General features: G+C 41.9%; 1 long non-coding RNA gene across 2 annotated transcripts in view; it reads left to right on the top strand.

Annotated features, from left to right (window-relative positions):
• The window catches only part of LOC145342521 (uncharacterized), a 209,128-nt gene that overhangs the window by 29,388 nt on the left and 166,521 nt on the right, over window positions 1–13,219 (top strand). Inside the window, exon 4 of one of the 2 annotated variants that reach the window (XR_013886552.1) lies at window positions 6,243–6,399. The exons of the other annotated variant lie outside the window; for it this stretch is intronic. This is a non-coding gene — a long non-coding RNA (uncharacterized LOC145342521). The remainder of the gene's footprint in view (window positions 1–6,242; window positions 6,400–13,219) is intronic. 2 annotated transcript variants of the gene reach the window in all.

The raw sequence follows: 13,219 nt of genomic DNA on the forward strand, positions 1-13,219 counted from the left end.
AACTAAACGTAAAAAAAACCTTTCACCCTTACTCGGTCACATCCTTCTATTTCCTCCCTATTCATGTACCTATTCAGATACCTCTTAAATGCACCTGATTCCACCACCTCTTTTGGCAGTGTAGTTCAGTCACCCACCACTCTCTGTGTGAAAAACCTCCCCTGCACATCTCCCTTCAACTTTCCCCCTCTCACTTTGAACCTGTATCCCCTTGTAATTGACACTTCCTACCTGGGAAAAAGCCTCTGACTATCCACCTTGTCTATGCCTCTCATAATTTTGTCGACCTCTGTCAGGTCTCCCTGATAGCCTCGCTGTTATTTGTATTGCAAACTCTGAGCCATTAGGAATTCAGCATTTCAAATTTTGCAACAAATAAATTGCTCTCCATCTCTTCCATAATAATAACTGAGCAAACTAATAAGGTTCTAGGTGTAGATTTTAATGCTTATATTGTTTCCAACACATTACAATTTTTTTTAGTGCCAATGGGGTCAGAAATGCTGCATCAGTAATGGTAATATATCTTCGATTTCAGCCCTTTACTTCTTATGCATCTCAGCAATTAAATATCATATTTAAACCCAGTAATTAAGGTTAAGTTTATTTATTAGGGTCAAAAGTAGGGTTACATTAACACTGCAATGAAATTACTGTGAAAATTCCCCAGTCGCCACCTGTTTGAAAATTTAGTATGGTCAATGCACCTAATCAGCACGTCTTTCGTACTGTGGGAGGAAACTGGAGCACCCAGAGGAAACCCATGCACACCTGGGGAGAACATGCAGATTCCGCATAGCCAGTGACCCAAGCCAGGAATTGAACCGGGGTCCCTGGAGCTGTGAGGCAGCTAACCACTGTACCACCATGCTGCCCATTATTATTTCCGCCCATTCAAAGTTATGTTGCAATTTCTCAACTTTAGAAAGTAACAGTGAATAACTTTGAATAATTAATTGAAAAAAATCAGTATTATTCAATATGCTATATGTGTCTAGAATCTTTCACCAACTAAAGTTTTTTATGACAAATTATTTCTGATTATCTTGATGGAACAGTGCAATCTTGACAGTCAGCTGTCAAGTCAGCAAAATATGCCCAATTAATATTAAAATGTTGCTGGAAATAGAATTCTACTTTTTTGTGACATAATTTTGCTGGGAAAACAATGTAATCGCCATTTTCAAGGCATTGATTATCTGTCAAATATAGCATGTTTCATGTGTAACAAATTAAATGGCACTTATAAATATTTATATTTTGTAATGGAATCTATGTTTAGTTATGTGCATCCAGTAAAAACTCCAAAATTACATCTAATATATAGAGAATCAAATTTCAGAAGGAGAATTTGGAAGGAGATCAGAAACATCACTGAATTTAAAGAGAATCTTTTCATATTGCTAAATATTTCAGTAAAGCCATCTCGGCAAAGAAGAAATGAAACTAATTAGATAATTTGTTCCTTATGTTTCACGTATTCTCTGCACTTCAGTATAAGTGTCTGACGAGCAACAGAAAATAATTGTTCGCCATGTTACATGTAGGGATAGCTTCATCTATGTAATTGTGATATGTGAATACAAAGATATTTATTCCTGAATCAAGTAAGGAAAATACTATTCATTTCCTTGGAAAACAATCAAAGGAATTCTTGCTTTACAATCTTTGATGAACATTATTCCAAATTTTTATTGTCCTAATTCCAGTTCGCAGTTCCCTTCTTTGCACCAGTGTAATCTTTAACTCATGTACCCTGCTGGCTCAGTGGTTAGCACTGCTGCCTCACAGCGCCAGAGACTCGGGTTCAATTCCAGCCTCTGTTTGGAGTTTGCATGTTCTCCTGGCGTCTGTGTAGGTTCCCCAAGTGCTCCGGTTAGGTTAGGTTGATTGGCCATGCTACATTTCCCCTTGGTGTCAGGAGAAGTAACAGGGTGAATATGTGGGGTTGCAGGGATGGGGGCTGGGTGGGACTGTTGTCAGTGCAGGCTCAATGGACTAAATGGCCTCCTTCTGCATGGTAGGGATTCTATGATTTAATAACATACTTTCTTCCACCTTCCAATGGGAAAAAGATACAGAAGTCTGAGAACACGTGCCAACTGACTCAAGAACAGCTTCTTCCCTGCTGCCATCACCCTTTGGGATGGTCCTAACACATATTAAGCTGATCTTTCTTTTCACCCTATCTGTAACTGCAACACTATATTTTGCATTGTTGCCTTTCCTTCTCCCCTATGTACTGTGTGAACGATATGTCTGCATAGTGCGCAAGAAACAATATTTTTCACTGTATCCACATACATGTGACAATAATAAATCAAAACTAAAGAACACCATGGAAGTTCTGCTGCAACACACAAGATTTTCGAAACGTTTTTGAGAAGGTCAGCAGCTGTAATGTAAACATATTCTAATCTTGAGGTGTGAATTAATGGTGGTGATGGGGAGTTATACTCATCCAGCTGAGAGTTGGTAAGAGTCCCGCATTGCCTTTTTTTCAGGAACGTCCTCCAAATTGTGGCAATAAGGTGCTTTATTAGGCAGTACTAGGGCTTTTCCAGGATCAAGGACCCCAGGGTAAGAGGTCCTTGAGCTGCAAGCTAATCAGAGGCTGGCAACTTGTCATTGTTCAGTAGCACAAGGGTGCAATGGTTGCTGTGCATACCACACCTGTCTGAGGTCTAAGATTACCAATGGATCCAAGCAGAGGTGAGTGATGATGGGATGGGGATCATGGGGATAGGTAAGTTGGCAACAAGGGCAGGGACTTGACAGTGTGTAACCCCAACACCTCCACCACCACCCCCCCCGCCCCCCCCACCAACCCACCCGCCATCACCTTCCCACTGCCCGGCCCATCAATGAAGCACTGAGTGTCTTTGAATGACCCCAAGCAATCCCTAACAGGGTTTGCTTTTTGGGCTTTCTGCATGGTGAGCCCCCTGCACACCACTAGATTAATATCAATTGTCATCAGGATGGGATTTTCCTTCCCATCACAGACTTAATTGAAAATGTGGCAGGAAGATAGTGGGTTCCTCACTCGTCACCCTCCTACCTGGTGCTGCAGATACACCCACAGCGATCTTAGGGAGAGAATTCCAGGGATTTGACCCAGTGAGAGTGAAGGAACAATGATATACTTCCAAGTCAAAATGGTGACTGGCTTGGAGGGAATCTTCCAAGTGGCGGTGTTCCCATATATCTGCTGCCCTTGTCCTTCTAGATGGTAATTGTCATGGGTTTGGAAGATGCTGCCAAAGGAGCCTTGTTGAGTTTCTGCAGTGCTTCCTGTGAATTGTACACACTGCTAATACTGTTCGTTGATGGTGGAGGTAGTGAATGTTTGTGGAAGAGGTACCAGTCAAGTGGGCTGCATTGTCCTGGATGGGGTAATGCTTCTTCAGTGTTGTTGAGGCTGCACTCAGGCAAGTTGAGGGTATTCCATCACACTCCTGACTTATGTCTTGCTGAGAGTGGACAGGCTTTGGGGAGTCAGGAGGTGAGTTACTCATTGAAGGATTTCTAACCTCTGACCTTCTCTTGTAGCCACAGTATTGATATTGCCAGTACAATTCAATTTCTGTTCAATGGTAACCCTCAGGATGTTGATAGTGGGGGATTCAGCTATGGTAATGCCATTGAATGTCAAGGGATAATGGTTAAATTCTGTCTTGTTGGAGATGGTCATTGTCTGGCACACAGGTGAATTTCCATTGTCAGCCCATGCCTGAATATTGTCCAGGTCTTGCTGCATTTGGACTTCTTGAGCATTGGAGGAGTTACAAATGGTGCTGAACTTTGTGCTATCATCAGTGAACACCCCCACTTCTGACCTTATGATGGAAGGAAGGTCATTGATGAAGCAGTTGAAGATGGTTGGGCCTTGGATGATATCTAATAACTGAGGTGTGTAACTTCAGTTTAAGTATGTCAATACTTTAAAGAATTTTAATGTCTCTGACTACTGCATTGTGAGTCAATCAGTACCATAGAAAACTTGGTCAAATAATGGACATCTGTTCAAATTCAGGTAATCAGAACAGCATATGTTGGTTGCACTGTATTATAATTAACATTTTTCATTATATCTGAAGCATTTTATTAATGATTTCTAAATCTTCTTCAATGGAATGTTTCTAGTCAAAATATGTATTTTGTATGCTATTTAGATGCAGATAACGGTGAAACTTGGTGCACAGTAAAACAGGTGGAATTACAAACAGACCCCTGATGCAGAACAGCAACTGTGTTATTGAAACAATAAAATGAAAACCATGTTCTATAAGCCCATCTTCCAGAAGTATTCTGTCCATTGCAGTATGAATTGCCCATGGTTTCATAGAAGTAAAATTACCATAGCATCCTGAAAACTGATCCAGCTACACAATCATTTTAACACTAAAGATTTTGCTCTCCAGAACAGGCATATTCAGTAGCTGAGTTGAAACCGTTAAAGCTACAGAAAGTTTTCATTTTGATAACTGAAATAAAATTATTTTTAAAAAATACTCTGCATCAATACTCTGTCTACACTTCCCGCTGCCTCGGCAAAGCGGCCAGCATAATTAAGGACCCCATGCACCCTGGACATGCTCTCTTCCACCTTCTTCCGTCGGGAAAAAGATACAAAAGTCTGAGAACACGTACCAAACAATTCAAGAACAGCTTTTTCCCTGCTGCCATCAGACTTTTGACTGGACCTACCTTGCATTAAGTTGATCGTTCTCTGCACTCTAGCTATGACTGTAACACTATATTCTGCACTGTCTCATTTCCTTCTCTATGAACAGTATGTTTTGTCTGCTTGGCATGCAAGAAACAGTACTTTTCACTGTTTGCTAATATATGTGACAATAAATCACATCAAATCAAATCAAATGCATGTGAAGATTATAAGAACACTGGTTTATAAAAGGTTATATTTTCCATGTGTTTAACAATTTTGCTTATGTTTGGCATATTTATTAGTGTCACAAGCAGGCTTACATTAACACTTCAATAAAATTACTGTGGAAATCTCCTGATCGCAGCATTCCGGCGCCTGTTTGGATACACCGAGGGAGAATTTAGCACAGCCGATGCACCTAATCAACGCGTTTTTCGGACAGTGGGAGGGAACCAGAGCATCAGGAGGAAACCTGCACAGACACAGGGAGAACTGCAGCAGGCGACGGTGCAGAGGGACCTTGGGGTCCTTGTGCATGAGTCGCAAAAACCCAGCTTGCAGGTGCAGCAGGTGGTCAGGAAGGCGAATGGGATGCTGGCCTTCATAGCGAGGGGGATTGAATATAAAAGTAGGGAGGTCTTGCTGCGGCTGTATAGGGCATTGGTGAGGCCGCAGCTGGAGTACTGTGTGCAGTTTTGGGTGCCGTACTTACGCAAGGATATTTTGGCCTTGGAGGGAGTGCAGAGGAGGTTTACTAGGCTGATGCCGGAGTTGAGGGGGTTGAGCTATGAGGAGAGGCTGAATAAACTAGGCTTGTACTCGTTAGAGTTTAGAAGAATGAGGGGAGATCTCATTGAGACGTATAAGATGATGAATGGGATGGATAGGATAGAGGTGGAGAGACTCTTCCCACTCAGAAAGGACAGTAGGACTAGGGGGCACAGCCTCAGGATAAAGGGGGGGAGGTTTAGAATGGAGTTGAGGAGGAACTTCTTCACTCAAAGGGTGGTGAATCTCTGGAATTCTCTGCCCGTTGAAGTGGTGGAGGCTACCTCGCTAAATATTTTTAAGACGCGGGTTGATGGGTTTTTGATAAGAGAGGGGATTAAGGGTTATGGGGAGAGGGCGGGAATGTGGAACTGAGCCACGACAGATCAGCCATGATCTTATTGAATGGCGGGGCAGGCTCGAAGGGCTAGATGGCCTACTCCTCCTATTTCTTATGTTCTTATGTTCTTATGAGAACATGCAGACTCCACACAAACAGTGACCCAAAGATAGGAATCTAACCCAGGTCCGTGGCACTGTGAGGCAGCAGTGCTAACCACTGTGCCACCATGCCGCTCATTGACAGGAGCTGGCAGGATTGGCAGGAGCTGGAATCTGTAGAGTTTGCACGGTTAAAATATGCTTTGTTGTTTGTCACCTCATTTGAGAAATACTTTTAGAAGGAGCAAATATAGCTTTTGATATATTTTTTATGGTGTTGCATTTAAAAATGCACGATTAAACTTCAGAGAATATTTATTTACATTTTTAAAAATTCCTATCCTTTTATTTTCTTTTTCAGGCTCCTGATAAGGGAATATTATTCTCTAGCTGGGAGGCTTGGATTATCTAGACCATTGGTACCTCTATGACCACTGTCAGCGCTAGCCCGTGATCCTCCAGCATGAGGGACAATCCACACAGGACATGATGGATCAGTTCAATTACTTTTTTCTCCTGTGAGTTATGTGCTAGGCAATCTGGCTAGCAGCCAATGAAACATACCTGACAATGGTGTGTGAATTTGAATGACAAATGTCCCTGGAATTCAAACTTGCAACTTTTAGTCCGGAGGCAAGCCTAGGGATGGCACGGTGGTACAGTGGTTAGCACTGCTGCCTCATGGCACCAGGTACTGGGTTTAATTCCAGCCTCAGGCAACTGGCTGTGTGAAGTTTGCACATCCTCCACGTGCCTGCGTGGGTTTCTTTGGGTGTTCCAGTTTCCTCCTGCATTCTGAAGATGTGCAGGTTAGGTGGATTGGCCATGCTAAGTTGACCCCTAGTGTCAGTGAAATTAACCGGGTAAATAGATGGGGTTATAGGAATAGGACCTGGGTCAGATTGTTATCAGTGCAGGCTCTAATGGCCTCCATCTATTCTGTAGGGATTCAACAATCCTTTGATTCTGCTGCTTGTGATACATGGCAAACCAGTTGTCCCACTCAAAAATAAATAAAATAGTTTCATGGAGATATACCGTACAATATCTTGGTAAGTGGTTAATATTTTGTGCTCCAGAAATCAGTGTCCTTCGTGCTAATAATGTTATGTACTCATCATTTCAGTTTTCTTGTTCTAAGACCTGCTAGGAACCATTATTTTGTAAGCATTCCGTCTACCTGTGTGTTAATGTACCTGATGTTTTATGTATTATGCATATTTACTTCTTTTAAAAGAGGAAAATCTCTGGAAATACATCGCATTTCTTCATTTCTTGGTGGAATTAATTTTTAACGTAGGACGTGTGAAAATTTGAGTGTCTTCTCAAACCAAAAGCCATTTTCACAAAATTGAAGTAGGTGAATGAGTCTTTCACCCTCTCAGCTTTCGAACTGAAGCACATTCTTACCATCATGTGTCAATCAGAACACCATGGGCAGGATTTTCCGGGTGAGACTGAAAATTTCTAGCCCCTGAGGTCAGCGGTGATTTCTGTTGTCGGACCCTTGCCCTCGCAGATTCCATGGCAGGCAAAGTAGTGGAGTTCCAGCAATAGATCAAAGTGACATTCATCAAAATATACAAATAACATTGATGCATTTCTTACCAGTGGCAGACCTATAAAGGTGTCAACTCACCATTGTGTCAAGCAGAGATGGTCAGACACTTTAAATTGGCTCAATTCATTAACGAAGCTTAGTTGGCCGGTATTTAGGAGGCAATTTTGAGTTTAAAGTCATGAAAATTGAATGTTTTAAAATTGGCTCAGTGTCGGTAGAACTTAAGACAATCCTGAATTTGCAAACAGTTAACATTTTAAGATTGCCCATATGCAGCAAATGCACATATGTATGACAGATGTGTGGACATAAGCTTGGCATTCTCTTTGGACCACCTGACAGTTACATGGCTATTGGTGGTTCATTTTATTAATACATAAAGGTCAATCACTAGGGGAGTCCCACTCCACCAGAGAGTGGGGAATTTCTTTGGAGTACAGTTTTGTGGTTGCTGCTTAACAAGTCAAGTAAAGAGCATGCTGGAATGCTGTTGCGCGTCAAATTCAGCGTGCCATGGATCTACATCTGTTATTTGGAAAGAAAATTATCGCTCTTACTTTCTAATTCAAGTTGAAAAAGAATCGAGATAAAAGACAATGAGCGTGCGAGAATTTCAGGGTTGATGGTTTAGTACATCTTCCGAAGCTGGTGTATTTTTGTTTGATAAAATAATGGACAGACGGGAACTGGCTAATCAATTATGACAAGCTTGCATCAAACTTAATTAATGTTACTTTCCTTCGAGTTAAATTAACTCATTTTTCCTGACACACTATTGATTGGAATTTCTAATGGAGTGCCAAAAATATTCAAAGTTAGTTTCAGTCAGAAAATTTGATCTTGCTTTTCTGTAGGGACTTTCTTCATCTGACTGATACATCAAAGGTGATGATTGGCATTGAAGCATGAATATTCCATTCTTTGGCTTGTCCTATTTTTACGTTAAAAGCAATCTCAGCTGACAAGACCTTTTGTCCTGGTGCACAAAAGGCAAGTATCCTAGCACACAGAGAACCTGAGTAGGTCTGCGTACTAATGTAGTTATATTGGTTTTAGCATCCTCAGATGCAATACCTCAAATCCAACTATTTGGAATCTTACAGTATCTAAAACACAGGACATTATTCTAAGCCGGGGCCATGCAAGAGTTTTGACTGATGAGTAACTGAGTGAAAAAAGGCTGACTGGCTTGTTTGGAGTGTTGCTGCATTGGCAGTTGTTGCTTCATGTGTCTGGTGGTTCCTGTGGTCAGAGTGATTCTTGACTCCAGCTGACCCAGCTCAGAAAAGTTTGGAAGGAGTCTCACTTCCATTCAACCACTTCCATTCAACCACTTCCATTCAACCACTTCCATTCAACCACTTCCGTCTTGAGTGTTTCTCTCAGAAGTGAATACGGTTTTTCAGTTGTGGCCTTACCAAAGAACCATATCCATCATTAGACCTGCCCACCATCTACCTAATCACACTGCAAGTATCCTGAAATACCTCATTTTCCTGAAAACTGGCAAGATGCCAAATCTGGAAGGGACTTGGTCCTCAGATTTTGAGATGTTCTTCCTCTATTATTGCAGTATTCTCTCATATTGTTCAACATGGTTCAGGCGTGGGCTAGAATTCTCCTGCCATTCACAGCAGCAGGGTTCCCTCGTCCCACTGGCAGCACACCCTCGCCCATGGGTTTCCTGCCGGCATGGGGTGACGTCAATGGAATTCCCATTGACAGCAGTGGGACCAGAGAATCCCACCTCCAGCAAACAATGTGCCATCTCCTGCTGGTGGGAAACACACAACTGAGAGGCTGGAAATTCCAGCCGTGGTGGTGAATGGGTTTGATCTGTTCTACAGTCATTTTTTTTTATCTTAAGATGTAATGGAGTAAATTTTGCTCCACTGTCCATAGAATAGAATCCCTGCAGTGCAGAAGGAGGCTATTCGGCCCATCGAGTCCGCACCAACTCTCTAACAGAGCAGCCCCACCTCGGCCCTATCCTCGTACCCTCACATATTTTCCCCTCTGATCCTCCTAGCCTACACATTTTGGGACACTGAGGGACAATTCATCATGGCCAATCCACCTAACATGCCTGTTGGTGGACTGGAGTGCCAGGAAGAGACCCACGCAGACACAGGGAGAATATACCAACTCCGTACAGGCAGTCACCCAAGGCCGGAATTGAATCCGGGTCTCTGGTGCTGTGAGGCAGCAGTGTTAACCACTGTGCGATCGTGCCACCCTGTCTAGAAAAGTAACAGTCATTCCTTTGATTGTTAGTAACCTCAACCAGGCTGGTTTCTGGATGTATCTGCCTCTAACTTATGTCTTCTAAATCCATGTTTTGAAACTAATTACATTCTCCACTCGATTAGAATGCAAGGAAAGATTTTTTTAACCATGGGTTTAAAATCTATTTAGCTCGTTTTAATTTTCTTCCTTGGTTGTAAACAGTAAGGAAGAAAACTTGCCTTCTCAGAAACATAATACCCTTTCCTTCTGCAATATTTCTGATGAATAATTTGTTGCAAATTGATTTAAAATTTCCCCTGATTATTGACTAAAATCCAGGGTTATGTCTTCTCCTTCAATAGCATCGGGTAGCCTTGAATTTTTATGAGTCAAATAATTTGATAACACGAGAACAGCAAGAAAAGCAGAGAAAAATTTCAAGAATGTAAAAATGGAATGAATAAAGATACTAAGATATGAATATATGTTTTACAGTGGAAAAGCCAAGATTCCCTTCACTTTTTTTGTCCTTGTGTGGATGATCAGATCTTGAAGTTGATGAAACCCATAAAATTTGTGATTGGGAACCTGTAAGTTTTCTTCATAGATACATGCGACTTTCTCTGCTCATTTTAATCTTCTGCATGAGTACCAACATTTTATCAAATGATCCAATTATGGGTTTAGGAAGGAAGGGTATCTTTGTTCTCCCTGCCCATCAGTGCAAACTTTTCTGTGGGGTAGGCTTTCTTTTCTTTGGCTTTATTTCAATGTGCCCACAACATTAGTACTCATTGGAACCAAATAATTTCACATAAGCATCTCACTTTGTGCCTATTTCTACATCAATACCTAGGGCACGAGAGATTAGGGTGTACGGATGGGATTTTATGACCTTGCTCATCCTGAAACTGTAAAATCCTGCCTGAGGTCAATGGGCCTTTCCATTGTTTGCCCCTTGCCCATTCCGATTCCCGTGGCTAGCGGGGCGATAACATTCCAGCCTAGATGTTCATAATCAGAAATCTATTCATTTCCTTTTTGAATTGGCTTTCCTAATTTTGGCAGAAGAGCCAATGGTACAAATTGGGGGAAGTGCTACAGAATGTCCTTGCCATATTGCCAATGTTAAACTGAAAAGGCTGGAAATTGGCCTGTGTTGTGCACATTTATCATTTAGCATTGGACAGCCAGCATTCAACCTGCACTAGCGTTCATCCCATTGCCCAGAATTTGTTTGGCCCAGTGTTTGTGTGTGAATGTCAATAATGGGCCTAACTCCTTTTCCGAAGCCTTTCTTTGAGAAATGAGTCAGTGAGCGGGGTGGGACAATGGGCCTGGCCTGAGCTTCATTAGCCAACCAGAGGTGAGGACTTAAACTATTGTTTTATACAAATGATACGTTTCTGTGAAATCAGAAAAAGTGCTCTTCCAACCCTTCAGGATTTGTGATCATCTCCTTCCCCATTGCAGCTTTACTCACCCCACCTCAGGACTTATCTGGAGAGACAAGCAACTGGTACTTGGCCTGTCCGAATGGGTGCAGCAGTAGTGGTGGCACGTGTGCTTTGGTCATTGTTTAGAGTAGTGAATGTTTTGCACCTTCTTCACAGCAAATCATCTTGGGGTCCCTTTTAATCTTTAGCATTCAGACCACCCTGGCTCATTGTCAGCACAATTAAGAGCAAATCATATGACCCCCCCTTCATTCCTCCATTTTACCCTAAGTTAAAGATACAGGGTGGAGTTTCCCCATCCCATCCAATGTGGGACAGGAAATTTGGGAGACCATTTAAAGGTTACAAATGGCCATGCACCACCACATCCATACAATCAGGAAAGAGATATCAAGGGCAGCACGGTGGCACAGTCGTTAACACTACTGCCTCACATCATCAGGGACCGGGGTTCAATTCTGGCCTTGGGTCACTGTCTATGTGGAGTTTGCATGCTCTCCCCATGTCTGTGGGTGTTTCCTCCGGGTGCTCCAGTTTCCTGCCACACTCCAAAGATGTGTAAATTAGGTGGATTGGCCATGCTTAATTAATGTCAGGAAGATTAGGTGGGTAAACATGTCAGATTACAGGGATAGGGGCTGGGTGGGATTGTTGTTAGTGCAGGCTCAATGGGCCAAATGGCCTCCTTCTGCACAGTAGGGATACTATGATTTAAAGGTCTGTTGACTCGGGCTGAAATTTACAGCCTTGGGGCGTGTGCATTTGGAAACTCCCCACCATAAACCTGAAACACATCAATCTTACAAAACTTTGCATTAGCTGCTCAAAGAATTGCTTTTGCAGCCCCCCTTGCAAAGCCATATGCTTATGCCAATTATCTCTTTTTTAAGGAAGATGAAGGAAGTTTTTTTTGTAACCGTCCTTCACTTCCTTATGGGCAGAGTACTTCTGAGAAACAAAATACCTCCTCTGAATGTGAATCATCTAAAATGCAATTGATTACATATATACTCCAATCTTGATCAAAAGTGTTTGACTTGAAAATTTCATTTGTTTTCATCAAAAATTCACATTTAAATGGTTTAGAGCTAATGTAAGATGTTATACATGGTGGAACATGAAGGCAGTTCTGGCATCGTTCTAATGAAGTCAAATACACATCATTGATCCATTGCAATCTCTGCGTGGCAGATGAAAATCTGCTTCTTCTTGGCTGATTCAGATTTTTTGAGGGTATCCGAACAACTTTGCCTGTACAGCGCTGTGAAAAACAAGTCTTTTGTAGGTGCAAATTGACTGCTGACAGTGAGTCATGAGAGTGAAGAAAAAGGATGTCTGTCCTGCACCAGAATGACGGTGCATCATTCATTGAGTTACTTTCATAGTTGTAGCTCAAATTTTAATGCAAACCTTAACGGGGTGGCATGGTGGCATAGTGGTTAGCACTGCTCCCTTGCATTACCAGGCACCCAGGTTCGATTCCCGGCTTGGGTCATTATCTATGTGGAGACTGCATGTTCCCCCCGTGTCTGTGTGGGTTTCCTCCCACAGTTCAAAGGACATGCTGGTTAGGTGCATTGGCCATGCTAAGTTCTCCCTCAGTATATCTGAACAAGCACCAGACTGTGGCAACTGGGGGATTTTCACAGTAACTTCAATGCAGTGTTAATGTAAGCCTACTAATAAATAAACTCAAATGCAAACATTACTGTAATGGAGACAAGCAAAATAGTAACAGCTGTTCTGAAGTCTAATGGTATTAACACTTTAAAATGTATTGAAAGAGGCCTACAGTTCGATTGTTGCTTTCCATTTCAGTCAATATGATCTTGAAATAATTTGGAAGTATGCAGAGAAGGGAGCCGTAAATAATTCAGATTTTGTGTTATGAGGCAAACTAAAGAAACATGAAGATATTAGTCAATAACACAGAAGCTGGAAAATTTGATAATATTAATCAGAATCATGGACGAGGGAACAATGCTTTCATTGTTAAGTCACCAGCCCAAGTAACAGTTCAGAAGGATAATCTCATTCATCATTGGTAATTTATGGGATAAGCTTGACCAGTGTTCTAGTTTATTGGATACATTA

Source organism: Carcharhinus amblyrhynchos, chromosome 4 (assembly GCF_965287045.1).
Source record: "Carcharhinus amblyrhynchos chromosome 4, sCarAmb.v2.hapA, whole genome shotgun sequence".
Lineage (NCBI taxonomy): Eukaryota > Metazoa > Chordata > Chondrichthyes > Carcharhiniformes > Carcharhinidae > Carcharhinus > Carcharhinus amblyrhynchos.